Genomic DNA, 26,062 nt, shown 5'->3' on the forward strand with positions numbered 1-26,062 from the left:
GTTTTTCAGCTTACCCGACCAATCTGGTTGCAAGGCAGATTTTAACAGTACTGCTGAAAGGGACTCCCAGACATCCCTGAGGCCATCATTTGCATAGGCCCTGCCCTTCTCTTTGTCCTGCTTCCCACAAAGCAACTCATCACTGGTAGCAGTATAGATTTAGGGGTGGTGAAGAATAATGACAGGGAGGCTGAAAAAGAGAAAGAAAAGTCCCAGAAGTCCTGCAGGCTTCCTTGCTAAATGCAGCTGGACATAGAGCGCACCTTTTTTACTGCAAGGCAAATACATTAAAAATGTTGAGGAGAGACTAATTGAAAAATACATATTACATGACACAGGACTGGAACCTGCTTTAATATTTTAATTAGTCTTGAAAACAAAAAAGATTTCTCGCCTAAAAACTGTTTAAAATATGGAACGCTTCACGAATTTGCATGTCATCCTTGCGCATGGGCCATGCTAATCTTCTCTGTATCGTTCCAATTTTAGTATATGTGCTGCCGAAGCGACCACACTTTATTGATGAACTGACAATGTTTATAAACTCTCTAAATCTACAGTCTCTAGACATAGGGTGGCCTGGCAGAGATGCTCAGATGGCCAGTAAGCATTCAAATCTGACCCAATGGGCAAACATGTCTGAAGAGTAGCAATCTATTATTCTTCACTGTATTTGTGGTCCAAGACTTCACACACCGTAAGTATGTAGATTATGTCAGGGTTGCAAAGGCTCATGGTTTGGGCTACAGACAAGGAGCATTGTGACATCACGCTGCCTGTGGAACAGTGATATTAAAGGTGAAACAGCTGCACAGTAGGTTAGGTGAAGTGCTCTGAGAGTGGAAAGGCAGCATGCTTGGGTCCCAGGACAAGGTGAGCCTACGACAAGGTGTCTGAATTTTCACCTGTATTGTAATATTAAACCCCTTTTTGTTGTATCCGCCTAATTACTAAGGAGTTCACAAGCTCAGCCCCACACAGACCTGGACCTGATTATGTTAATGTAGACTATTTAAGAAACTGAGCCTGATCTAAAAGATTTCCTTGGATCTAGAACCATTTCGCCTAGATTTTAGGTCTTTCCTTCTCCTAAAGTCCTTTGTACAACTTAGGAAACCCTCACAGAAAAGACTTTCAGGAGGTCAGATGGGTTTCCTTGTGCCTTCACACACACACACTTTCTAGCCCTCTTAAGGACAAAAGGATGGGTATGTCTACATAGGGCCAGTGGCGCAATGGATAACGCGTCTGACTACGGATCAGAAGATTGTAGGTTCGACTGCTATCTGGCTCGGAAGAGTTGTAGGTCCCTGTTTCATTATATTCCTGTGGAATCTTATTTACCTCAGACTTGTTGTAGGTTCAATATTCTCCAGGAGGACTCATCCAGCAGATGTTCCACGGTAGAGCTGCAGTAATAGGACCACGGCTAGTTAAACGTTTCCCATTTGCTGCTGGACTCTATGTGATGGCCGTCACGTGGTGTGCTGCTTTTGTATTTCAACATGGGTCCCTGATTCACTTAACTACAAAAAAAGCTTGTTGACAAAAGTGTGTGTGCAAGGGTCTGTGGACGCAGGCAGGTGTGTGCAATTGAATGCTTACCCATTTCCATGTGTGAGAGGGACAAACCAGCTCCTTGTGGGCTGCAGGCTTACAACTGGTAGCCCCAGTAGCCAGGCAGAAGCACAGCTAAGGAGAGAGAGAAAGTTGGTCCATTATTATTTTTTTTTGTTGAAACTTTTTATTGATTTTATAACACAAACACAAACAACTTGCAAGGAGAGAGGAAAAAGAGACATCAGTATATACAACGTTGCAGTACACGGTGGCGGAGCGGGAAGGGCAATACCATAAGCATTTGTTCCATCGAGAAAGAATCACACAAGGGGGGGGGGCAGAAGAGACAAATTGCAACCAGTATACAATAGCATGTGAAGGAACCCTCGGGTTACGGGGACGTGGGTGCTACATCTGGGTCAGGAAGAGGAGGGGCACATATATCACCACGGTAAGTGTTCCATTGAGTCCATATCTTCCCCCATTTTCGGGGGGTACCTCGAGAAATATATACAGTTTTTTCTCTGAACATGCACCAGTCCATGTTTTGTTTCCATTTCCGAATCCCGGGCGGGCCCTGAGCGCCCCACAGTTGCGCAATGTCTCTTTTGGCAATCATATTGCCCAAGGTCACCCACCGAAGCTGCGACACGGAGTAATCATTCGGTTCCAATACATTCAGCAGGCATCTCCTAGCTTCCGGCATCGATCGCACCCCCGTAACCTCACTCATCACCTCGTGCACACGGGACCAGAATCGCACTATCTCAGGGCACTCCCAAATGATATGTAAAAAGGTGCCCAGGAGACCGCATCCACGCCGACACAAACCATCCACAGAGAAGCCCATGTGTACCAAACGGGGACCAGTGACATACACTCTATGCAGGATTTTAAGTTGCACAAATCTAAGGCGCGCCTGGATGGCCACCTCTTTAGGGGAGGAGATCGCCGCCTGCCAGTCCTCATCGTCCAGCTCCAGCCCATCACCAGTCCAGACCTCTCTAAGGCGAATCAGGAGATCAGACCTGGAGTTGATTAATTTTTTATAAATAAGCGAAATCGTACTATCAGGAACATGTCCGTCCAGTACCCTATCTTCAAGCGGGGACGACTCCGGTATCTCCACACCCGAAGGGAAGACCGAGAGCACCGCGTGGCGGACCTGCGCATAGCGAAAAAATTCACGATCGCTCAAAGCGTACTCGGTTTTCAAGTCCTCGAACGTCTTCATTCTCCCCTTAGTCCAGACATCATCAATCCTGCTGATACCAATCAAGTCCCACCTATCAAACCCCCGGAACTGCCAAAGTGAGCCAAGTCTATCAGATGCGTACAGGGGGGTGGCACGAGTCAATCTACCAGTCCACCCAAGCGCCATGGAAGCATGTCGCCACACCTGGACGGCAGTCCTGGTGGGGCCCGTCACGTTGCGAGGGGTGAGTTTCGAGTAGAGGGCTCTATTGAAGTCGCCCCCCGGTAACAACCATTTGTCCATCTCGAAGGCCGGATTCGGCAAAGGGCCATACATGCAATGATTTATCGCCCCCAGTTGAGACGCCCAATAATAGCGACGGATATCAGGTAAAGCAATTCCACCGTCGTACCACGGGAGCGACAATTTAGCAATGGCGATCCGGGGCCTACCCCCCCACACCAGTTGCCTCTGTAAACTTTCAACCTCACGGAAGTATGTAGCCGGGACGACGTCAAGTGTGTTTTGCAAAGCGTAGAGGAAGCGGGGCAGTGACATCATCTTAAACAATGCCGCTCTACCCAGGGGAGAGAGAGGAAGTTTCCCCCAAGCGACCACATTCGCCCGAAGGCGCTGAAGAGGGGGCAGTAAGTTACGGTCAAACCGCAGTGCAGGGCTCAGCGTGATAAAAATGCCCAGGTATTTAAAGCCATCTTTCACAATCGCGATAGGACAACCAGGGCCGGACTGGGAACTGAAAGCAGCCCTGGCAAATATTGCCAGGCCAGCCCCCGTCCTGCGCGTGGCGAGCGAGCGCAGCCAACGAGCCCAACCACTACTAGGGGGATTTGGGGAAGAAATTTTGGAAAACGACAGACCAAAATGGTGCATTTTACAGCACATTTTTCATTACATATTCAATTGTCTTAACTGGTGAAGTGTGGTCCTGTGTGGAAACCAAAACAGGCGAGGAAGCCATCATCATCAAAATTATTCCTGCTGCATCTCTTGAGTTCAAAAGTACCCTCTGGGGGGCTCACGTCTTTAGCAGTTAGCATGGTGACCTCTCCCCATGACATCACAAAGATTCCAATACTGGGCTTTCATGTGAAAATGTAATGCATTCTGGGTGTTGCAGTCTTCATTTTCTCTAATTGAACTAGATAGACTAACATGCTTAATACCAATGCTTTGTAGTTAAATGCCCAGGGCTGCAAACAGTTCAATGTCATGCATGTAGGTGGCAATCTTAGCTGTGAGATCACCACTAACAACCCCTCCACCCTAAACTCCATTCCCTCCCTTTCTAGTGCAGGCCCTGCCCTCGTACCTCCATAGGACTCAAGTTTCACAGGCATTGCATTCTGGGCCTATAAGCCCTTTTTATTCAAAAACTACACTGGATCTTATAACGCAAAGCAAACATCTGGGCTGGGTAAGCCGCTCATGCATGGACCTTGGAATCTTGAAAAATCGTCTGTCACATTTTGATGCCACATTGTGCATAAAATATGAACCAGGTGATATTAGGGCTACATAAATACGCCACACGTGGGATACCTTCACTTAATTGATATGCTCCATTGTAATGGGGCGATATGTTTTGTAGGTTTCTAAGGGGATTGTTTTAATTTCTATTGCTTGTGATGGGCAGTTCCTTCCTATTTGTCACACACAGGCCAATCAGCTCATTGGAATGCCATTTATGTGCTAAAAGGATTTTCTTTACTGACCCTCGAACCTGCACCTATTCGTGTAAATTCAATGCTAATGTTATCAGTCATTTACACAAGGCACTTCCCGTAATCGGTGCTGCACGTCTGATTACTTGTTGGGTAATCTATCACTTTTCAGAAGTAACTCTGAACGCGCGTGCTTGCCCAATGACTGACCTCACCTGGGAGGCGTCTTTGCTCAGCCCCCCTCCGAGCTGTGCAAACAGTTCCCCAAAGCCCTCAGAGATCATGGGTTTGTAGAGGCCTACTGGCTGCCCTGTGGTCCTACTGTAAAAGGGTCACACAAATGGCGCAGGGAGGGAGGGGGAACAGCTCCTCTATGTGACGACGTTTTGGCTGATTGAAGGCCAGGAGATGAGTTAGTGGAGTTTCAGGGCAAAGCAGGAGGATGAGGCATCGAGGCAACAGTAGCTCACAGAAGCAGGCTGATGTGCATGCATGTGACGTGGTGGATCTGTGATTCACAGATCTCCACCACGTCACACTGCATGTACACCAGTCTGCTTCTGCTGCCAGTAGCACGTCATTCACACCCACTGCACTACATCACTAGCAGCGCCAGCATTAGTAATTAAAATCCTGGGTGCGCTGCTGCTGCTTTACAAGTGTTCTGTGACGTCAATGACACTCAATGGTGCGGGTGCACTCGGACTATGAGGGATAATACATGTGAAGGTTACACCACTGTGATGATGCTGATGCACCAAAGTTAAGATCGGCGAAAAGTGCGTCATAACTGCTTCTCCCAAATAAATGGTAGGCCTCAGGCCACAAATGATTTATTACCCGGACGCTCCGACCTCATAGCCTGCCTAGAGCCAGGCCAGCCATCACCACCTCGCGCCGCCTCCAGCTTGCTCACAAATCCACTGCACTGCCTGCAGAACCGGGCCGGGGCCTAACGGTTTGCTTTTGACGCCCCCAGACAGTGCCATAATCAGAGAATTTCATGCATACAACTGGGCAGACACTCAGGAGACTCACCTGTGGGCGGCAGAAATAATTAAATTACGGGGTCGGGGTGCCTCTCTTTTTCAGTTGTCTCTCTGGCTCTCCGATGCCTGCCTCCTCGACCTCGCCTCACCACCAGTCATGCGCACGTTTTTATTGCGTGACTCAGCGCGCCCCAATGCGCATGATCACATTCACCAGGCCCGATGCGCGCGTCATCATAGTGCAGCCACTGCCAGGTAGATTTTTAATAAACAAATGATAATAATAGCCTAAATTAAATCATTTCACAAGGAGAGGCACAGAGTACAAGTAGTTTGTCAACAGTCGGACTACTAAACTGATTCTGACCCGTCACGGTCGGTCAGTTCAGGGTCCACATCGGCCCCTGCAACAAAACCGGCCCCCCTGTCATAAAACCGGCCCCCGCCCCATCCAGCCGACCGGGGGATTGCCCGGTGCCCGGAATTGCCAGTCCGGGCCTGAGGGCAACCACTTGGCAGAAGGGGGGCGGCACCCGACAGGACGTATATACAGGACTTCAACCAGTTGATGACAAGACCCGAGTTTTTGCGGAAGGACGCTAAGACATCAAACAGTACAATGAGGGATTTACGGGGTGATGTAAGATAGAGCAGAATATCATCAGCGTAGAGGGATACACGGTCTTCAAACCCCGAGTTCCACCTAATGCCCTTCAGGGATGGTTCCCACCTCAACCAGGCCGCCAGCGGTTCCAAGGCGAGAGCAAACAACAAGGGGGACAAGGGACAGCCCTGTCGCGTCCCTCTGCTCAGAGCAAAGGGCGCAGAGACCCGACCATTGACCACTACCTGAGCCATGGGACCGGCGTAAAGCAATTTGACCCACCGAACGAACTCTGAACCGAACCAAACTTAGCAAGAACCGCCCACAAATACGGCCATACTATTGTGTCAAACGCCATCATAGCGTCTAAGGACGCCAAGATGGCGGGCTCACGCAGCGTCTCGGCCCGTGCCAGGACGCCATGCAACCTTCGGAGGTTAAGCGCCGTATTACGATGCGGTATAAGTTCCCCAATAACGGTCGCCAAACGTGTCGCCAGCAACCTGGCCAAGATTTTAGGTTCCGCGTTAATCAACGAAATGGGCCGAAAAGAGGCACAGCTATCCCGAGGTTTACCATCCTTGTGAATGACAACAATAGTGGCCAGTCTCTGGTCTGGCGGGAGAAAACCCACCTCCAAAGACTCAAGAAACATAGAGCGCAGATGAGGAGCTAGCGAATCCGGGCGCAGTTTATATAGCTCAATGGGGAGCCCATTAGGGCCCGAGGCCTTGCCGGATCGGACCGAACGGACAGCAGCGGCAATCTCGTCCACAGTAGGCGGGGCATCCAGAGCATCTCTATCAATGTCAGACAATCAGGGAAGTGCAATATCACGCAATAGCAGGCAGGAGTCCTGCTCTGAACGATCAGACACCTGAGAGTACACCTAGCGGAAATAATCGGCAAAACATGCAACAATATCAACAGGGTCTGTACAACACTCTCCATTCTCCGCAACAATCATAGGGACGACACGACTTGCATTCTCCCTCTTATCCAACCAAGCAAGCAGTTTCCCAGCCTTATCACCCACATCATACAAGCGTCCCTGCTGTTCCCTCCCCATTTCCTTAGCAGCTTCAGTGACCAGAGCTCTGTATTCATGTTGCTTCAACTCCAGTAGATGCAACCCCTCAGCGGTAACCCCAGATTCCAAGCGCTCCTCCAGGGCCGTGACCTCCCCCTCAAGTCGAACCATCTCAGCACGGTTGGCCAACTTCACGCTACCAATCAGTGAGAGGGCCTGGCCACGAATGACCGTCTTGTAAGCTTCCCAAAGTAAACTAGGGGAGGAAACAGAGCCCACATTTTCCTCAAAATAACAATCGTGTGCTTTAACCAGCTCACCCCTGACCCTGGGGTCCTTCAAATACCAGGGGTTGATCGGAGCCACTCGGCCCGCCGAACCCTGCCGTGCATCAACCACCAGCCAAAGAGGAGAATGGTCCGAGATGCCCCGTGCCAGATGTTTAACTTCCCGTATGAGGGATGCATGGGCCGAGGGCAGTAATACGTGGTCCAACCTCGAGAGACTACCATGAGCACCAGAATGATAGGTATATTGCAACTGTCCTGGGTGAAGCAACCGCCAGCAATCAGTGAGCCCCAGCGTCTCCAGGAAGTCACTCAACCAAGTCTGGGCCTTCGGCAGTTCCCTGGGAGGGTGACGATCACGCATCCCCGAGACCACTGCATTAAAGTCACCCCCAACCAAAAGCAGACCCTCGGGGAGACCCAGGATAAGTCCACTGAGATCAGCAAATGTGGTGGCCTGGAGGCCCGGGGGCACGTACACAGAAATCAAAATAAGAACCTTCCCCTCCCAGCGCCCCACAATGGCGGCGTATCGTCCCATATCATCCAGAATGACATCATCTATGGCCAAGGGGAGGGAGGTCCGAACCAGAATGCCCACCCCCCTAGAGCCCGAAGTGAAACCCGAGTGCGCCACAAGGCGATAACCACGCCTATTCAAAGCGTAGCACTTGTTGCCGAGCAAATGAGTCTCCTGCAGTAAAACGACATCTGGAGTCAAACGTCTCAGCAATTGCAACACCACCCTCCTCTTAATGCCATCCCCCAACCCGTTCACGTTCCAACACAATAACCGAAGTCCCCTACCCCCCATCCCCGTGTTCAGCCCCTCCCCCGCCCCACACCCAAAGCGACCGCAAAAAACAGGAGTGCGCCCTTCCTTCGCCTTGCAAGTAACAAGAAAATTCAAACAAACAACCCAGTTCCCCCAACAATGTCAAAACAACTATACCCCCCACCCCACACCCCTGCTGAAGACCAAAGAGCCCCATAAACTTGCAGTGTGCCTGTCGCCCAACCACCCAACTAGTCTACGAAAAGAAAACCCAGGAGGAGAAAGGACCCGTTCACCCCCCACCCACCCCCAAAAAGACTATTACTTGCAAACATTAAGAACAAAACATAGCACAGTTCAAAGCCACAGGAAGGGTACGGGGTCAAAGTCAACAGCTACTCCTGCTCTGTCGGGCCACCTTCCGCCCGATCCGACTTGCCAGAGTCCTCAAAAGGTTCAGGATCCGTAGGCAGCGTGTCAAGCCAGTCACTCACGACCCCAGGATGGTCGAAGAAAAAAGTACGATCCCTATGTACCACCCGCAGACGGGCCGGAAAGAGCATGGCATACTTCATAGACCTTTCCCGGAGTCTCTTCTTGACCCCTTGGAACCCCAGCCTCTGTTTCTGAACCTGTTGTGTAAAGTCCGGATAGAAGCTGACAGTAGAGTTCTCAAAGGCAATGGGACCAGACTGCCGCGAAGCCTGCAGGATAGCGTCTCTGTCCCGGAAATGAAAGATCCTCGCAATGATGGGTCGGGGGTTCGCACCCGATTTAGGTGTGCCGCCGGGGATCCTATGTGCACGTTCTACAGCGAAGAACTTGCTGAGACCCTTGGGCGCCAAGTGATTCAGCACCAGGTCTTCCACCAATAGGTCCGTCGAGGCAGCGGTCGATGATTCCGGGACCCCAATCAGGCGGATGTTATTGCGCCTGGCACGGCTTTCATAGTCCTCTAGGCGTCCAGAGTAGTAATCATTGGCTTTCCTCAGATTCCCGACTTCAGCCTGTAAGTCAGAGACATCGGTGACCAGGCTAGAGGTTTTAAGATCCAGGGATTTGACCTTTTCGTTTGTCTTCGCCAAGTCCGCCCTGATCAGATTGACATCAATCGCCACCGTATCCAGTTTGAGAGTCAAGGCCTCATATTGTTGCCCCAATGAGGCCTTCATACCGGTGATGGCACCCATGAGATCTCGCAGCGAGGGCTCGTCTTCGATCGACGAGTCCTCCAGCATTGTCGTCGAGGGTTTAGCGACCGCTCCCGGCGATCCCTTAGCTAGAGTGTACCGGTCCATAATGTTTGTTTGCAGAGCACTCCCTCGAACGCCCGGTTTAGGCCCACGCTTCCCACTCTCAGGCTTGGTGGCCATCTTGGATCCTGGACCCGTACGGGTCGCCTGTTGACGGGTAAAAATGGTGACTGCGGAGGCAAATGTAGGACCAAAAGGGCGAAGGTGGTGCCAGTCTCAGATCTGGAAGCCGCTACAGATCGGCAGTAGGAGCGGAGAGACCAAGGGTGTAGGAGCGTCCGGCCGTCCACGGAGCCAACAAAGTCCGGTTGAGCTCCGGACAGGAATCGAAACCGAAAGCTGTCGCCTGCCCACACAAGTCTGGCAGTCCGTTGTTGTTCACTTACTGGACGGCAAGCGAGACAAGATAGCGCGGGGCGTCACCCTGGAGCAGGCCAGAAAACTGCGAGAGTCTGTAGCTCTGGACCCCGAAGTCCAAAAAAGTTCGCTGAAACAAATAAATGAGCAGTAGAACTGTGCCAATAAACACCCGTCGTCCGAATCAGGATAAATTGCAGGATAGTCGATGGAGGTGGCGAGGGTCCGGGAGCCCTGTGCTCACGCGACCATCTTGGGTGCGCGCGAAGCTCCTCCTCCCAGTTGGTCCATTATTATAGAAGAACCATGAGCATCTTGCCCTGCTACCTTCTTCCCCTCTCAGCCACGATCGGCCAAGACCTCTCTATTAGGGTGGAGGGTGAACATTTCTTGGAGCTCAGAAACTGAGGGATGTAGACCCAATATGTCTTCCAAGCGCCTAGAGACCTGGTGCCCAATCTGGCATGGTGTTTTTCAGCTTACCCAACCAATCTGGTTGCAAGGCAGATTTTAACAGTACTGCTGAAAGGGACTCCCAGACATCCCTGAGGCCATCATTTGCATAGGCCCTGCCCTTCTCTTTGTCCTGCTTTCCACAAAGCAACTCATCACTGGTAGCAGTATAGATTTAGGGGTGGTGAAGAATAATGACAGGGAGGCTGAAAAAGAGAAAGAAAAGTCCCAGAAGTCCTGCAGGCTTCCTTGCTAAATGCAGCTGGACATAGAGCGCACCTTTTTTACTGCAAGGCAAATACATTAAAAATGTTGAGGAGAGACTAATTGAAAAATACATATTACATGACACAGGACTGGAACCTGCTTTAATATTTTAATTAGTCTTGAAAACAAAAAAAATTTCTCTCCGAAAAACTGTTTAAAATATGGAACGCTTCACGAATTTGCATGTCATCCTTGCGCATGGGCCATGCTAATCTTCTCTGTATCGTTCCAATTTTAGTATATGTGCTGCCGAAGCGACCACACTTTATTGATGAACTGACAATGTTTATAAACTCTCTAAATCTACAGTCTCTAGACATAGGGTGGCCTGGCAGAGATGTTCAGATGGCCAGTAAGCATTCAAATCTGACCCAATGGGCAAACATGTCTGAAGAGTAGCAATCTATTATTCTTCACTGCATTTGTGGTCCAAGACTTCACACACCGTAAGTATGTAGATTATGTCAGGGTTGCAAAGGCTCATGGTTTGGGCTACAGACAAGGAGCATTGTGACATCACGCTGCCTGTGGAACAGTGATATTAAAGGTGAAACAGCTGCACAGTAGGTTAGGTGAAGTGCTCTGAGAGTGGAAAGGCAGCATGCCTGGGTCCCCGGACAAGGTGAGCCTACGACAAGGTGTCTGAATTTTAACCTGTATTGTAATATTAAACCCCTTTTTGTTGTATCCGCCTAATTACTAAGGAGTTCACAAGCTCAGCCCCACACAGACCGGGAACTGATTATGTTAATGCAGACTAGTTAAGAAACTGAGCCTGATCTAAAAGATTTCCTTGGATCTAGGACCATTTCGCCTAGATTTTAGGTCCTTCCTTCTCCTAAAGTCCTTTGTACAACTTAGGAAACCCTCACAGAACAGACTTTCAGGAGGTCAGATGGGTTTCCTTGTGCCTTCACACACACACTTTCTAGCCCTCTTAAGGACAAAAGGATGGGTATGTCTACATAGGGCCAGTGGCGCAACGGATAACACGTCTGACTACGGATCAGAAGATTGTAGGTTCGACTCCTATCTGGCTCGGAAGAGTTGTAGGTCCCTGTTTCATTATATTCCTATTTACCTCAGACTTGTTGTAGGTTCAATATTCTCCAGGAGGACTCATCCAGCAGATGTTCTACGGTAGAGCTGCAGTAATAGGACCACGGCTAGTTAAACGTTTCCCATTTGCTGCTGGACTCTATGTGATGGCCGTCACGTGGTGTGCTGCTTTTGTATTTCAACATGGGTCCCTGATTCTCTTAACTACAAAGAAAGCTTGTTGACAAAAGTGTGTGTGCAAGGGTCTGTGGACGCAGGCAGGTGTGTGCAATTGAATGCTTACCCATTTACAGTGTGAGAGGGACAAACCAGCTCCTTGTGGGCTGCAGGCTTACAACTGGTAGCCCCAGTAGCCAGGCAGAAGCACAGCTAAGTAGAGAGAGGAAGTTGGTCCATTATTAAAGCAGAACCATGAGCATCTTGCCCTGCTACCTTCTTTCCCTCTCAGCCACGATCGGCCAATACCTCTCTATTAGGGTGGAGGGTGAACATTTCTTGGAGCTCAGAAACTGAGGGATGTAGACCCAATATGTCTTCCAAGCGCCTAGAGACCTGTGCCCAATCTGGCATGGTGTTTTTCAGCTTACCCGACCAATCTGGTTGCAAGGCAGATTTTAACAGTACTGCTGAAAGGGACTCCCAGCCATCATTTGCATAGGCCCTGCCCTTCTCTTTGTCCTGCTTCCCACAAAACAACTCATCACTGGTGGCAGTACAGATTTAGGGGTGGTGAAGAATAATGACAAAGAAAAAGAGAAAGAAAAGTCCCAGAAGTCCTGCAGGCTTCCTTGCTAAATGCAGCTGGACATAGAGCGCACCTTTTTTACTGCAAGGCAAATACATTAAAAATGTTGAGGAGAGACTAATTGAAAAATACATATTACATGACACAGGACTGGAACCTGCTTTATTATTTTAATTAGTCTTGAAAACAAAAAAGATTTCTCTCCTAAAAACTGTTTAAAATATGGAACGCTTCACGAATTTGCATGTCATCCTTGCGCAGGGGCCATGCTAATCTTCTCTGTATCGTTCCAATTTTAGTATATGTGCTGCCGAAGCTAGCACACTTTATTGATGAACTGACAATGTTTATAAACTCTCTAAATCTACAGTCTCTAGACATAGGGTGGCCTGGCAGAGATGCTCAGATGGCCAGTAAGCATTCAAATCTGAACCAATGGGCAAAAATGTCTGAAGAGTAGCAATCTATTATTCTTCACTGCATTTGTGGTCCAAGACTTCACACACCGTAAGTATGTACATTATGTCAGGGTTGCAAAGGCTCATGGTTTGGGCTACAGACAAGGAGCATTGTGACATCACGCTGCCTGTGGAACAGTGATATTAAAGGTGAAACAGCTGCACAGTAGGTTAGGTGAAGTGCTCTGAGAGTGGAAAGGCAGCATGCCTGGGTCCCCGGACAAGTTGACCCTACGACAAGGTGTCTGAATTTTAACCTGTATTGTAATATTAAACCCCTTTTTGTTGTATCTGCCTAATTACTAAGGAGTTCACAAGCTCAGCCCCACACAGACCGGGAACTGATTATGTTAATGCAGACTATTTAAGAAACTGAGCCTGATCTAAAAGATTTCCTTGGATCTAGGACCATTTCGCCTAGATATTAGGTCCTTCCTTCTCCTAAAGTCCTTTGTACAACTTAGGAAACCCTCAGAGAACAGACTTTCAGGAGGTCAGATGGGTTTCCTTGTGCCTTCACACACACACACACTTTCTAGCCCTCTTAAGGACAAAAGGATGGGTATGTATACATAGGGCCAGTGGCGCAATGGATAACGCGTCTGACCACGGATCAGAAGATTGTAGGTTCGACTCCTATCTGGCTTGGAAGAGTTGTAGGTCCCTGTTTCATTATATTCCTGTGGAATTCTTATTTACCTCAGACTTGTTGTAGGTTCAATATTCTCCAGGAGGACTCATCCAGCAGATGTTCCACGGTAGAGCTGCAGTAATAGGACCACGGCTAGTTAAACGTTTCCCATTTGCTGCTGGACTCTATGTGATGGCCGTCACGTGGTGTGCTGCTTTTGTATTTCAACATGGGTCCCTGATTCTCTTAACTACAAAAAAAGCTTGATGACAAAAGTGTGTGTGCAAGGGTCTGTGGACGCAGGCAGGTGTGTGCAATTGAATGCTTACCAATTTACATGTGTGAGAGGGACAAACCAGCTCCTTGTGGGCTGCAGGCTTACAACTGGTAGCCCCAGTAGCCAGGCAGAAGCACAGCTAAGGAGAGAGAGGAAGTTGGTCGATTATTAAAGCAGAACCATGAGCATCTTGCCCTGCTACCTTTTTCCCCTCTCAGCCACGATTGGCCACGATCGGCAAAGACCTCTCTATTAGGGTGGAGGGTGAACATTTCTTGGACCTCAGAAACTGAGGGATGTAGACCCAATATGTCTTCCAAGCGCCTAGAGACCTGGTGCCCAATCTGGCATGGTGTTTTTCAGCTTACCCGACCAATCTGGTTGCAAGGCAGATTTTAACAGTACTGTGAAAGGGACTCCCAGACATCCCTGAGGCCATCATTTGCATAGGCCCTGCCCTTCTCTTTGTCCTGCTTCCCACAAAGCAACTCATCACTGGTAGCAGTATAGATTTAGGGGTGGTGAAGAATAATGACAGGGAGGCTGAAAAAGAGAAAGAAAAGTCCCAGAAGTCCTGCAGGCTTCCTTGCTAAATGCAGCTGGACATAGAGCGCACCTTTTTTACTGCAAGGCAAATACATTAAAAATGTTGAGGAGAGACTAATTGAAAAATACATATTACATGACACAGGACTGGAACCTGCTTTATCATTTTAATTAGTCTTGAAAACAAAAAAGATTTCTCTCCTAAAAACTGTTTAAAATAGCGAACGCTTCATGAATTTGCGTGTCATCCTTGCGCATGGGCCATGCTAATCTTCTCTGTATCATTCCAATTTTAGTATATGTGCTGCCGAAGCGAGCACACTTTATTGATGAACTGACAATGTTTATAAACTCTCTAAATCTACAGTCTCTAGACATAGGGTGGGCTGGCAGAGATGCTCAGATGGCCAGTAAGCATTCAAATCTGACCCAATGGGCAAACATGTCTGAAGAGTAGCAATCTATTATTCTTCACTGCATTTGTGGTCCAAGACTTCACACACCGTAAGTATGTAGATTATGTCAGGGTTGCAAAGGCTCATGGTTTGGGCTACAGACAAGGAGCATTGTGACATCGCGCAGCCTGTGGAACAGTGATATTAAAGGTGAAACAGCTGCACAGTAGGTTAGGTGAAGTGCTCTGAGAGTGGAAAGGCAGCATGCCTGGGTCCCCGGACAAGGTGAGCCTACGACAAGGTGTCTGAATTTTAACCTGTATTGTAATATTAAACCCCTTTTTGTTGTATCCGCCTAATTACTAAGGAGTTCACAAGCTCAGCCCCACACAGACCTGGACCTGATTATGTTAATGTAGACTATTTAAGAAACTGAGCCTGATCTAAAAGATTTCCTTGGATCTAGAACCATTTCGCCTAGATTTTAGGTCTTTCCTTCTCCTAAAGTCCTTTGTACAACTTAGGAAACCCTCACAGAAAAGACTTTCAGGAGGTCAGATGGGTTTCCTTGTGCCTTCACACACACACACTTTCTAGCCCTCTTAAGGACAAAAGGATGGGTATGTCTACATAGGGCCAGTGGCGCAATGGATAACGCGTCTGACTACGGATCAGAAGATTGTAGGTTCGACTGCTATCTGGCTCGGAAGAGTTGTAGGTCCCTGTTTCATTATATTCCTGTGGAATCTTATTTACCTCAGACTTGTTGTAGGTTCAATATTCTCCAGGAGGACTCATCCAGCAGATGTTCCACGGTAGAGCTGCAGTAATAGGACCACGGCTAGTTAAACGTTTCCCATTTGCTGCTGGACTCTATGTGATGGCCGTCACGTGGTGTGCTGCTTTTGTATTTCAACATGGGTCCCTGATTCTCTTAACTACAAAAAAAGCTTGTTGACAAAAGTGTGTGTGCAAGGGTCTGTGGACGCAGGCAGGTGTGTGCAATTGAATGCTTACCCATTTCCATGTGTGAGAGGGACAAACCAGCTCCTTGTGGGCTGCAGGCTTACAACTGGTAGCCCCAGTAGCCAGGCAGAAGCACAGCTAAGGAGAGAGAGAAAGTTGGTCCATTATTATTTTTTTTTGTTGAAACTTTTTATTGATTTTATAACACAAACACAAACAACTTGCAAGGAGAGAGGAAAAAGAGACATCAGTATATACAACGTTGCAGTACACGGTGGCGGAGCGGGAAGGGCAATACCATAAGCATTTGTTCCATCGAGAAAGAATCACACAAGGGGGGGGGGGCAGAAGAGACAAATTGCAACCAGTATACAATAGCATGTGAAGGAACCCTCGGGTTACGGGGACGTGGGTGCTACATCTGGGTCAGGAAGAGGAGGGGCACATATATCACCACGGTAAGTGTTCCATTGAGTCCATATCTTCCCCCATTTTCGGGGGGTACCTCGAGAAATATATACAGTTTTTTCTCTGAACATGCACCAGTCCATGTTTTGTTTCCATTTCCGAATCCCGGGCGGGCCCTGAGCGCCCCACAGTTGCGCAATGTCTCTTTTGGCAATCATATTGCCCAAGGTCACCCACCGAAGCTGCGACACGGAGTAATCATTCGGTTCCCATACATTCAGCAGGCATCTCCTAGCTTCCGGCATCGATCGCACCCCCGTAACCTCACTCATCACCTCGTGCACACGGGACCAGAATCGCACTATCTCAGGGCACTCCCAAATGATATGTAAAAAGGTGCCCAGGAGACCGCATCCACGCCGACACAAACCATCCACAGAGAAGCCCATGTGTACCAAACGGGGACCAGTGACATACACTCTATGCAGGATTTTAAGTTGCACAAATCTAAGGCGCGCCTGGATGGCCACCTCTTTAGGGGAGGAGATCGCCGCCTGCCAGTCCTCATCGTCCAGCTCCAGCCCATCACCAGTCCAGACCTCTCTAAGGCGAATCAGGAGATCAGACCTGGAGTTGATTAATTTTTTATAAATAAGCGAAATCGTACTATCAGGAACATGTCCGTCCAGTACCCTATCTTCAAGCGGGGACGACTCCGGTATCTCCACACCCGAAGGGAAGACCGAGAGCACCGCGTGGCGGACCTGCGCATAGCGAAAAAATTCACGATCGCTCAAAGCGTACTCGGTTTTCAAGTCCTCGAACGTCTTCATTCTCCCCTTAGTCCAGACATCATCAATCCTGCTGATACCAATCAAGTCCCACCTATCAAACCCCCGGAACTGCCAAAGTGAGCCAAGTCTATCAGATGCGTACAGGGGGGTGGCACGAGTCAATCTACCAGTCCACCCAAGCGCCATGGAAGCATGTCGCCACACCTGGACGGCAGTCCTGGTGGGGCCCGTCACGTTGCGAGGGGTGAGTTTCGAGTAGAGGGCTCTATTGAAGTCACCCCCCGGTAACAACCATTTGTCCATCTCGAAGGCCGGATTCGGCAAAGGGCCATACATGCAATGATTTATCGCCCCCAGTTGAGACGCCCAATAATAGCGACGGATATCAGGTAAAGCAATTCCACCGTCGTACCACGGGAGCGACAATTTAGCAATGGCGATCCGGGGCCTACCCCCCCACACCAGTTGCCTCTGTAAACTTTCAACCTCACGGAAGTATGTAGCCGGGACGACGTCAAGTGTGTTTTGCAAAGCGTAGAGGAAGCGGGGCAGTGACATCATCTTAAACAATGCCGCTCTACCCAGGGGAGAGAGAGGAAGTTTCCCCCAAGCGACCACATTCGCCCGAAGGCGCTGAAGAGGGGGCAGTAAGTTACGGTCAAACCGCAGTGCAGGGCTCAGCGTGATAAAAATGCCCAGGTATTTAAAGCCATCTTTCACAATCGCGATAGGACAACCAGGGCCGGACTGGGAACTGAAAGCAGCCCTGGCAAATATTGCCAGGCCAGCCCCCGTCCTGCGCGTGGCGAGCGAGCGCAGCCAACGAGCCCAACCACTACTAGGGGGATTTGGGGAAGAAATTTTGGAAAACGACAGACCAAAATGGTGCATTTTACAGCACATTTTTCATTACATATTCAATTGTCTTAACTGGTGAAGTGTGGTCCTGTGTGGAAACCAAAACAGGCGAGGAAGCCATCATCATCAAAATTATTCCTGCTGCATCTCTTGAGTTCAAAAGTACCCTCTGGGGGGCTCACGTCTTTAGCAGTTAGCATGGTGACCTCTCCCCATGACATCACAAAGATTCCAATACTGGGCTTTCATGTGAAAATGTAATGCATTCTGGGTGTTGCAGTCTTCATTTTCTCTAATTGAACTAGATAGACTAACATGCTTAATACCAATGCTTTGTAGTTAAATGCCCAGGGCTGCAAACAGTTCAATGTCATGCATGTAGGTGGCAATCTTAGCTGTGAGATCACCACTAACAACCCCTCCACCCTAAACTCCATTCCCTCCCTTTCTAGTGCAGGCCCTGCCCTCGTACCTCCATAGGACTCAAGTTTCACAGGCATTGCATTCTGGGCCTATAAGCCCTTTTTATTCAAAAACTACACTGGATCTTATAACGCAAAGCAAACATCTGGGCTGGGTAAGCCGCTCATGCATGGACCTTGGAATCTTGAAAAATCGTCTGTCACATTTTGATGCCACATTGTGCATAAAATATGAACCAGGTGATATTAGGGCTACATAAATACGCCACACGTGGGATACCTTCACTTAATTGATATGCTCCATTGTAATGGGGCGATATGTTTTGTAGGTTTCTAAGGGGATTGTTTTAATTTCTATTGCTTGTGATGGGCAGTTCCTTCCTATTTGTCACACACAGGCCAATCAGCTCATTGGAATGCCATTTATGTGCTAAAAGGATTTTCTTTACTGACCCTCGAACCTGCACCTATTCGTGTAAATTCAATGCTAATGTTATCAGTCATTTACACAAGGCACTTCCCGTAATCGGTGCTGCATGTCTGATTACTTGTTGGGTAATCTATCACTTTTCAGAAGTAACTCTGAACGCGCGTGCTTGCCCAATGACTGACCTCACCTGGGAGGCGTCTTTGCTCAGCCCCCCTCCGAGCTGTGCAAACAGTTCCCCAAAGCCCTCAGAGATCATGGGTTTGTAGAGGCCTACTGGCTGCCCTGTGGTCCTACTGTAAAAGGGTCACACAAATGGTGCAGGGAGGGAGGGGGAACAGCTCCTCTATGTGACGACGTTTTGGCTGATTGAAGGCCAGGAGATGAGTTAGTGGAGTTTCAGGGCAAAGCAGGAGGATGAGGCATCGAGGCAACAGTAGCTCACAGAAGCAGGCTGATGTGCATGCATGTGACGTGGTGGATCTGTGATTCACAGATCTCCACCACGTCACACTGCATGTACACCAGTCTGCTTCTGCTGCCAGTAGCACGTCATTCACACCCACTGCACTACATCACTAGCAGCGCCAGCATTAGTAATTAAAATCCCGGGTGCGCTGCTGCTGCTTTACAAGTGTTCTGTGACGTCAATGACACTCAATGGTGCGGGTGCACTCGGACTATGAGGGATAATACATGTGAAGGTTACACCACTGTGATGATGCTGATGCACCAAAGTTAAGATCGGCGAAAAGTGCGTCATAACTGCTTCTCCCAAATAAATGGTAGGCCTCAGGCCACAAATGATTTATTACCCGGACGCTCCGACCTCATAGCCTGCCTAGAGCCAGGCCAGCCATCACCACCTCGCGCCGCCTCCAGCTTGCTCACAAATCCACTGCACTGCCTGCAGAACCGGGCCGGGGCCTAACGGTTTGCTTTTGACGCCCCCAGACAGTGCCATAATCAGAGAATTTCATGCATACAACTGGGCAGACACTCAGGAGACTCACCTGTGGGCGGCAGAAATAATTAAATTACGGGGTCGGGGTGCCTCTCTTTTTCAGTTGTCTCTCTGGCTCTCCGATGCCTGCCTCCTCGACCTCGCCTCACCACCAGTCATGCGCACGTTTTTATTGCGTGACTCAGCGCGCCCCAATGCGCATGATCACATTCACCAGGCCCGATGCGCGCGTCATCATAGTGCAGCCACTGCCAGGTAGATTTTTAATAAACAAATGATAATAATAGCCTAAATTAAATCATTTCACAAGGAGAGGCACAGAGTACAAGTAGTTTGTCAACAGTCGGACTACTAAACTGATTCTGACCCGTCACGGTCGGTCAGTTCAGGGTCCACATCGGCCCCTGCAACAAAACCGGCCCCCCTGTCATAAAACCGGCCCCCGCCCCATCCAGCCGACCGGGGGATTGCCCGGTGCCCGGAATTGCCAGTCCGGGCCTGAGGGCAACCACTTGGCAGAAGGGGGGCGGCACCCGACAGGACGTATATACAGGACTTCAACCAGTTGATGACAAGACCCGAGTTTTTGCGGAAGGACGCTAAGACATCAAACAGTACAATGAGGGATTTACGGGGTGATGTAAGATAGAGCAGAATATCATCAGCGTAGAGGGATACACGGTCTTCAAACCCCGAGTTCCACCTAATGCCCTTCAGGGATGGTTCCCACCTCAACCAGGCCGCCAGCGGTTCCAAGGCGAGAGCAAACAACAAGGGGGACAAGGGACAGCCCTGTCGCGTCCCTCTGCTCAGAGCAAAGGGCGCAGAGACCCGACCATTGACCACTACCTGAGCCATGGGACCGGCGTAAAGCAATTTGACCCACCGAACGAACTCTGAACCGAACCAAACTTAGCAAGAACCGCCCACAAATACGGCCATTCTATTGTGTCAAACGCCATCATAGCGTCTAAGGACGCCAAGATGGCGGGCTCACGCAGCGTCTCGGCCCGTGCCAGGACGCCATGCAACCTTCGGAGGTTAAGCGCCGTATTACGATGCGGTATAAGTTCCCCAATAACGGTCGCCAAACGTGTCGCCAGCAACCTGGCCAAGATTTTAGGTTCCGCGTTAATCAACGAAATGGGCCGAAAAGAGGCACAGCTATCCCGAGGTTTACCATCCTTGTGAATGACAACAATAGTGGCCAGTCTCTGGTCTGGCGGGAGAAAACCCACCTCCAAAGACTCAAGAAACATAGAGCGCAGATGAGGAGCTAGCGAATCCGGGCGCAGTTTATATAGCTCAATGGGGAGCCCATTAGGGCCCGAGGCCTTGCCGGATCGGACCGAACGGACAGCAGCGGCAATCTCGTCCACAGTAGGCGGGGCATCCAGAGCATCTCTATCAATGTCAGACAATCAGGGAAGTGCAATATCACGCAATAGCAGGCAGGAGTCCTGCTCTGAACGATCAGACACCTGAGAGTACACCTAGCGGAAATAATCGGCAAAACATGCAACAATATCAACAGGGTCTGTACAACACTCTCCATTCTCCGCAACAATCATAGGGACGACACGACTTGCATTCTCCCTCTTATCCAACCAAGCAAGCAGTTTCCCAGCCTTATCACCCACATCATACAAGCGTCCCTGCTGTTCCCTCCCCATTTCCTTAGCAGCTTCAGTGACCAGAGCTCTGTATTCATGTTGCTTCAACTCCAGTAGATGCAACCCCTCAGCGGTAACCCCAGATTCCAAGCGCTCCTCCAGGGCCGTGACCTCCCCCTCAAGTCGAACCATCTCAGCACGGTTGGCCAACTTCACGCTACCAATCAGTGAGAGGGCCTGGCCACGAATGACCGTCTTGTAAGCTTCCCAAAGTAAACTAGGGGAGGAAACAGAGCCCACATTTTCCTCAAAATAACAATCGTGTGCTTTAACCAGCTCACCCCTGACCCTGGGGTCCTTCAAATACCAGGGGTTGATCGGAGCCACTCGGCCCGCCGAACCCTGCCGTGCATCAACCACCAGCCAAAGAGGAGAATGGTCCGAGATGCCCCGTGCCAGATGTTTAACTTCCCGTATGAGGGATGCATGGGCCGAGGGCAGTAATACGTGGTCCAACCTCGAGAGACTACCATGAGCACCAGAATGATAGGTATATTGCAACTGTCCTGGGTGAAGCAACCGCCAGCAATCAGTGAGCCCCAGCGTCTCCAGGAAGTCACTCAACCAAGTCTGGGCCTTCGGCAGTTCCCTGGGAGGGTGACGATCACGCATCCCCGAGACCACTGCATTAAAGTCACCCCCAACCAAAAGCAGACCCTCGGGGAGACCCAGGATAAGTCCACTGAGATCAGCAAATGTGGTGGCCTGGAGGCCCGGGGGCACGTACACAGAAATCAAAATAAGAACCTTCCCCTCCCAGCGCCCCACAATGGCGGCGTATCGTCCCATATCATCCAGAATGACATCATCTATGGCCAAGGGGAGGGAGGTCCGAACCAGAATGCCCACCCCCCTAGAGCCCGAAGTGAAACCCGAGTGCGCCACAAGGCGATAACCACGCCTATTCAAAGCGTAGCACTTGTTGCCGAGCAAATGAGTCTCCTGCAGTAAAACGACATCTGGAGTCAAACGTCTCAGCAATTGCAATACCACCCTCCTCTTAATGCCATCCCCCAACCCGTTCACGTTCCAACACAATAACCGAAGTCCCCTACCCCCCATCCCCGTGTTCAGCCCCTCCCCCGCCCCACACCCAAAGCGACCGCAAAAAACAGGAGTGCGCCCTTCCTTCGCCTTGCAAGTAACAAGAAAATTCAAACAAACAACCCAGTTCCCCCAACAATGTCAAAACAACTATACCCCCCACCCCACACCCCTGCTGAAGACCAAAGAGCCCCATAAACTTGCAGTGTGCCTGTCGCCCAACCACCCAACTAGTCTACGAAAAGAAAACCCAGGAGGAGAAAGGACCCGTTCACCCCCCACCCACCCCCAAAAAGACTATTACTTGCAAACATTAAGAACAAAACATAGCACAGTTCAAAGCCACAGGAAGGGTACGGGGTCAAAGTCAACAGCTACTCCTGCTCTGTCGGGCCACCTTCCGCCCGATCCGACTTGCCAGAGTCCTCAAAAGGTTCAGGATCCGTAGGCAGCGTGTCAAGCCAGTCACTCACGACCCCAGGATGGTCGAAGAAAAAAGCACGATCCCTATGTACCACCCGCAGACGGGCCGGAAAGAGCATGGCATACTTCATAGACCTTTCCCGGAGTCTCTTCTTGACCCCTTGGAACCCCAGCCTCTGTTTCTGAACCTGTTGTGTAAAGTCCGGATAGAAGCTGACAGTAGAGTTCTCAAAGGCAATGGGACCAGACTGCCGCGAAGCCTGCAGGATAGCGTCTCTGTCCCGGAAATGAAAGATCCTCGCAATGATGGGTCAGGGGTTCGCACCCGATTTAGGTGTGCCGCCGGGGATCCTATGTGCACGTTCTACAGCGAAGAACTTGCTGAGACCCTTGGGCGCCAAGTGATTCAGCACCAGGTCTTCCACCAATAGGTCCGTCGAGGCAGCGGTCGATGATTCCGGGACCCCAATCAGGCGGATGTTATTGCGCCTGGCACGGCTTTCATAGTCCTCTAGGCGTCCAGAGTAGTAATCATTGGCTTTCCTCAGATTCCCGACTTCAGCCTGTAAGTCAGAGACATCGGTGACCAGGCTAGAGGTTTTAAGATCCAGGGATTTGACCTTTTCGTTTGTCTTCGCCAAGTCCGCCCTGATCAGATTGACATCAATCGCCACCGTATCCAGTTTGAGAGTCAAGGCCTCATATTGTTGCCCCAATGAGGCCTTCATACCGGTGATGGCACCCATGAGATCTCGCAGCGAGGGCTCGTCTTCGATCGACGAGTCCTCCAGCATTGTCGTCGAGGGTTTAGCGACCGCTCCCGGCGATCCCTTAGCTAGAGTGTACCGGTCCATAATGTTTGTTTGCAGAGCACTCCCTCGAACGCCCGGTTTAGGCCCACGCTTCCCACTCTCAGGCTTGGTGGCCATCTTGGATCCTGGACCCGTACGGGTCGCCTGTTGACGGGTAAAAATGGTGACTGCGGAGGCAAATGTAGGACCAAAAGGGCGAAGGTGGTGCCAGTCTCAGATCTGGAAGCCGCTACAGATCGGCAGTAGGAGCGGAGAGACCAAGGGTGTAGGAGCGTCCGGCCGTCCACGGAGCCAACAAAGTCCGGTTGAGCTCCGGACAGGAATCGAAACCGAAAGCTGTCGCCTGCCCACGCAAGTCTGGCAGTCCGTTGTTGTTCACTTACTGGACGGCAAGCGAGACAAGATAGCGCGGGGCGTCACCCTGGAGCAGGCCAGAAAACTGCGACAGTCTGTAGCTCTGGACCCCGAAGTCCAAAAAAGTTCGCTGAAACAAATAAATGAGCAGTAGAACTGTGCCAATAAACACCCGTCATCCGAATCAGGATAAATTGCAGGATAGTCGATGGAGGTGGCGAGGGTCCGGGAGCCCTGTGCTCACGCGACCATCTTGGGTGCGCGCGAAGCTCCTCCTCCCAGTTGGTCCATTATTATAGAAGAACCATGAGCATCTTGCCCTGCTACCTTCTTCCCCTCTCAGCCACGATCGGCCAAGACCTCTCTATTAGGGTGGAGGGTGAACATTTCTTGGACCTCAGAAACTGAGGGATGTAGACCCAATATGTCCTTCAAGCGCCTAGAGACCTGGTGCCCAATCTGGCATGGTGTTTTTCAGCTTACCCCACCAATCTGGTTGCAAGGCAGATTATAACAGTACTGCTGAAAAGGGACTCCCAGACATCCCTGAGGCCATCATTTGCCTAGGCCCTGCCCTTCTCTTTGTCCTGCTTCCCACAAAGCAACTCATCTCTGGTAGCAGTATAGATATAGGGGTGGTGAAGAATAATGACAGGGAGGCTGAAAAAGAGAGAGAAAAGTCCCAGAAGTCGTGCAGGCTTCCTTTCTAAATGCAGCTGGACATAGAGCGCACCTTCTTTACTGCAAGGCAAATACATTAAAAATGTTGAGGAGAGACTAATTGAAAAATACATATTACATGACACAGGACTGGAACCTGCTTTATTATTTTAATTAGTCTTGAAAACAAAGAAGATTTCTCTCCTAAAACTGTTTAAAATATGGAACGCTTCACGAATTTGTGTGTCATCCTTGCGCAGGGGCCATGCTAATCTTCTCTGTATCGTTCCAATTTTAGTATATGTGCTGCCGAAGCGAGCACACTTTATTGATGAACTGACAATGTTTATAAACTCTCTAAATCTACAGTCTCTAGACATAGGGTGGCCTGGCAGAGATGCTCAGATGGCCAGTAAGCATTCAAATCTGAGCCAATGGGCAAAAATGTCTGAAGAGTAGCACTCTATTATTCTTCACTGCATTTGTGGTCCAAGACTTCACACACCGTAAGTATGTAGATTATGTCAGGGTTGCAAAGGCTCATGGTTTGGGCTACAGACAAGGAGCATTGTGACATCACGCTGCCTGTGGAACAGTGATATTAAAGGTGAAACAGCTGCACAGTAGGTTAGGTGAAGTGCTCTGAGAGTGGAAAGGCAGCATGCCTGGGTCCCCGGACAAGGTGAGCCTACGACAAGGTGTCTGAATTTTCACCTGTATTGTAATATTAAACCCCTTTTTGTTGTATCCGCCTAATTACTAAGGAGTTCACAAGCTCAGCCCCACACAGACCTGGACCTGATTATGTTAATGCAGACTATTTAAGAAACTGAGCCTGATCTAAAAGATTTCCTTGGATCTAGAACCATTTCGCCTAGATTTTAGGTCCTTCCTTCTCCTAAAGTCCTTTGTACAACTTAGGAAACCCTCACAGAAAAGACTTTCAGGAGGTCAGATGGGTTTCCTTGTGCCTTCACACACACACACTTTCTAGCCCTCTTAAGGACAAAAGGATGGGTATGTCTACATAGGGCCAGTGGTGCAATGGATAACGCGTCTGACTACGGATCAGAAGATTGTAGGTTCGACTCCTATCTGGCTCGGAAGAGTTGTAGGTCCCTGTTTCATTATATTCCTGTGGAATCTTATTTACCTCAGACATGTTGTCGGTTCAATATTCTCCAGGAGGACTCATCCAGCAGATGTTCCACGGTAGAGCTGCAGTAATAGGACCACGGCTAGTTAAACATTTCCCATTTGCTGCAGGACTCTATGTGATGGCCGTCACGTGGTGTGCTGCTTTTGTATTTCAACATGGGTCCCTGATTCTCTTAACTACAAAAAAAGCTTGTTGACAAAAGTGTGTGTGCAAGGGTCTGTGGACGCAGGCAGGTGTGTGCAATTGAATGATTACCCATTTACATGTGTGAGAGGGACAAACCAGCTCCTTGTGGGCTGCATGTTTACAACTGGTAGCCCCAGTAGCCAGGCAGAAACACAGCTAAGGAGAGAGAGGAAGTTGGTCCATAATCAGAGAAGCACCATGAGCATCTTGCCCTGCTACCTTCTTCCCCTCTCAGCCACGATCGGCAAAGACCTCTCTATTAGGGTGGAGGGTGAACATTTCTTGGACCTCAGAAACTGAGGGATGTAGACCCAATATGTCCTTCAAGCGCCTAGAGACCTGGTGCCCA

The 26,062-nt window shown here is 49.7% G+C and overlaps 6 non-coding genes across 6 annotated transcripts; 1 reads left to right on the plus strand and 5 right to left on the minus strand.

Moving 5' to 3' along the window:
- Positions 1-406: 406 nt before the first annotated feature.
- On the minus strand, positions 407-513 carry LOC144765341 (U6 spliceosomal RNA). The gene has a single exon (XR_013597342.1). It is a non-coding gene; the product is annotated as a U6 spliceosomal RNA (small nuclear RNA).
- A 10,094-nt stretch (positions 514-10,607) lies between these two features.
- On the minus strand, positions 10,608-10,714 carry LOC144765342 (U6 spliceosomal RNA). The gene has a single exon (XR_013597343.1). It is a non-coding gene; the product is annotated as a U6 spliceosomal RNA (small nuclear RNA).
- A 1,758-nt stretch (positions 10,715-12,472) lies between these two features.
- LOC144765171 (U6 spliceosomal RNA) lies at positions 12,473-12,579 on the minus strand. The gene has a single exon (XR_013597180.1). It is a non-coding gene; the product is annotated as a U6 spliceosomal RNA (small nuclear RNA).
- A 1,802-nt stretch (positions 12,580-14,381) lies between these two features.
- Positions 14,382-14,488, minus strand: LOC144765336 (U6 spliceosomal RNA). Its single transcript, XR_013597337.1, has one exon. It is a non-coding gene; the product is annotated as a U6 spliceosomal RNA (small nuclear RNA).
- A 10,095-nt stretch (positions 14,489-24,583) lies between these two features.
- LOC144765030 (U6 spliceosomal RNA) lies at positions 24,584-24,690 on the minus strand. Its single transcript, XR_013597047.1, has one exon. It is a non-coding gene; the product is annotated as a U6 spliceosomal RNA (small nuclear RNA).
- Positions 24,691-25,398: 708 nt separating this feature from the next.
- Positions 25,399-25,471, plus strand: TRNAR-ACG (transfer RNA arginine (anticodon ACG)). The gene has a single exon. It is a non-coding gene; the product is annotated as a tRNA-Arg (tRNA).
- The last annotated feature ends 591 nt before the right edge of the window (positions 25,472-26,062 follow it).

The sequence above is a fragment of the Lissotriton helveticus genome, chromosome 6 (assembly GCF_964261635.1).
Source record: "Lissotriton helveticus chromosome 6, aLisHel1.1, whole genome shotgun sequence".
Taxonomy (NCBI): Eukaryota; Metazoa; Chordata; class Amphibia; order Caudata; family Salamandridae; genus Lissotriton; species Lissotriton helveticus.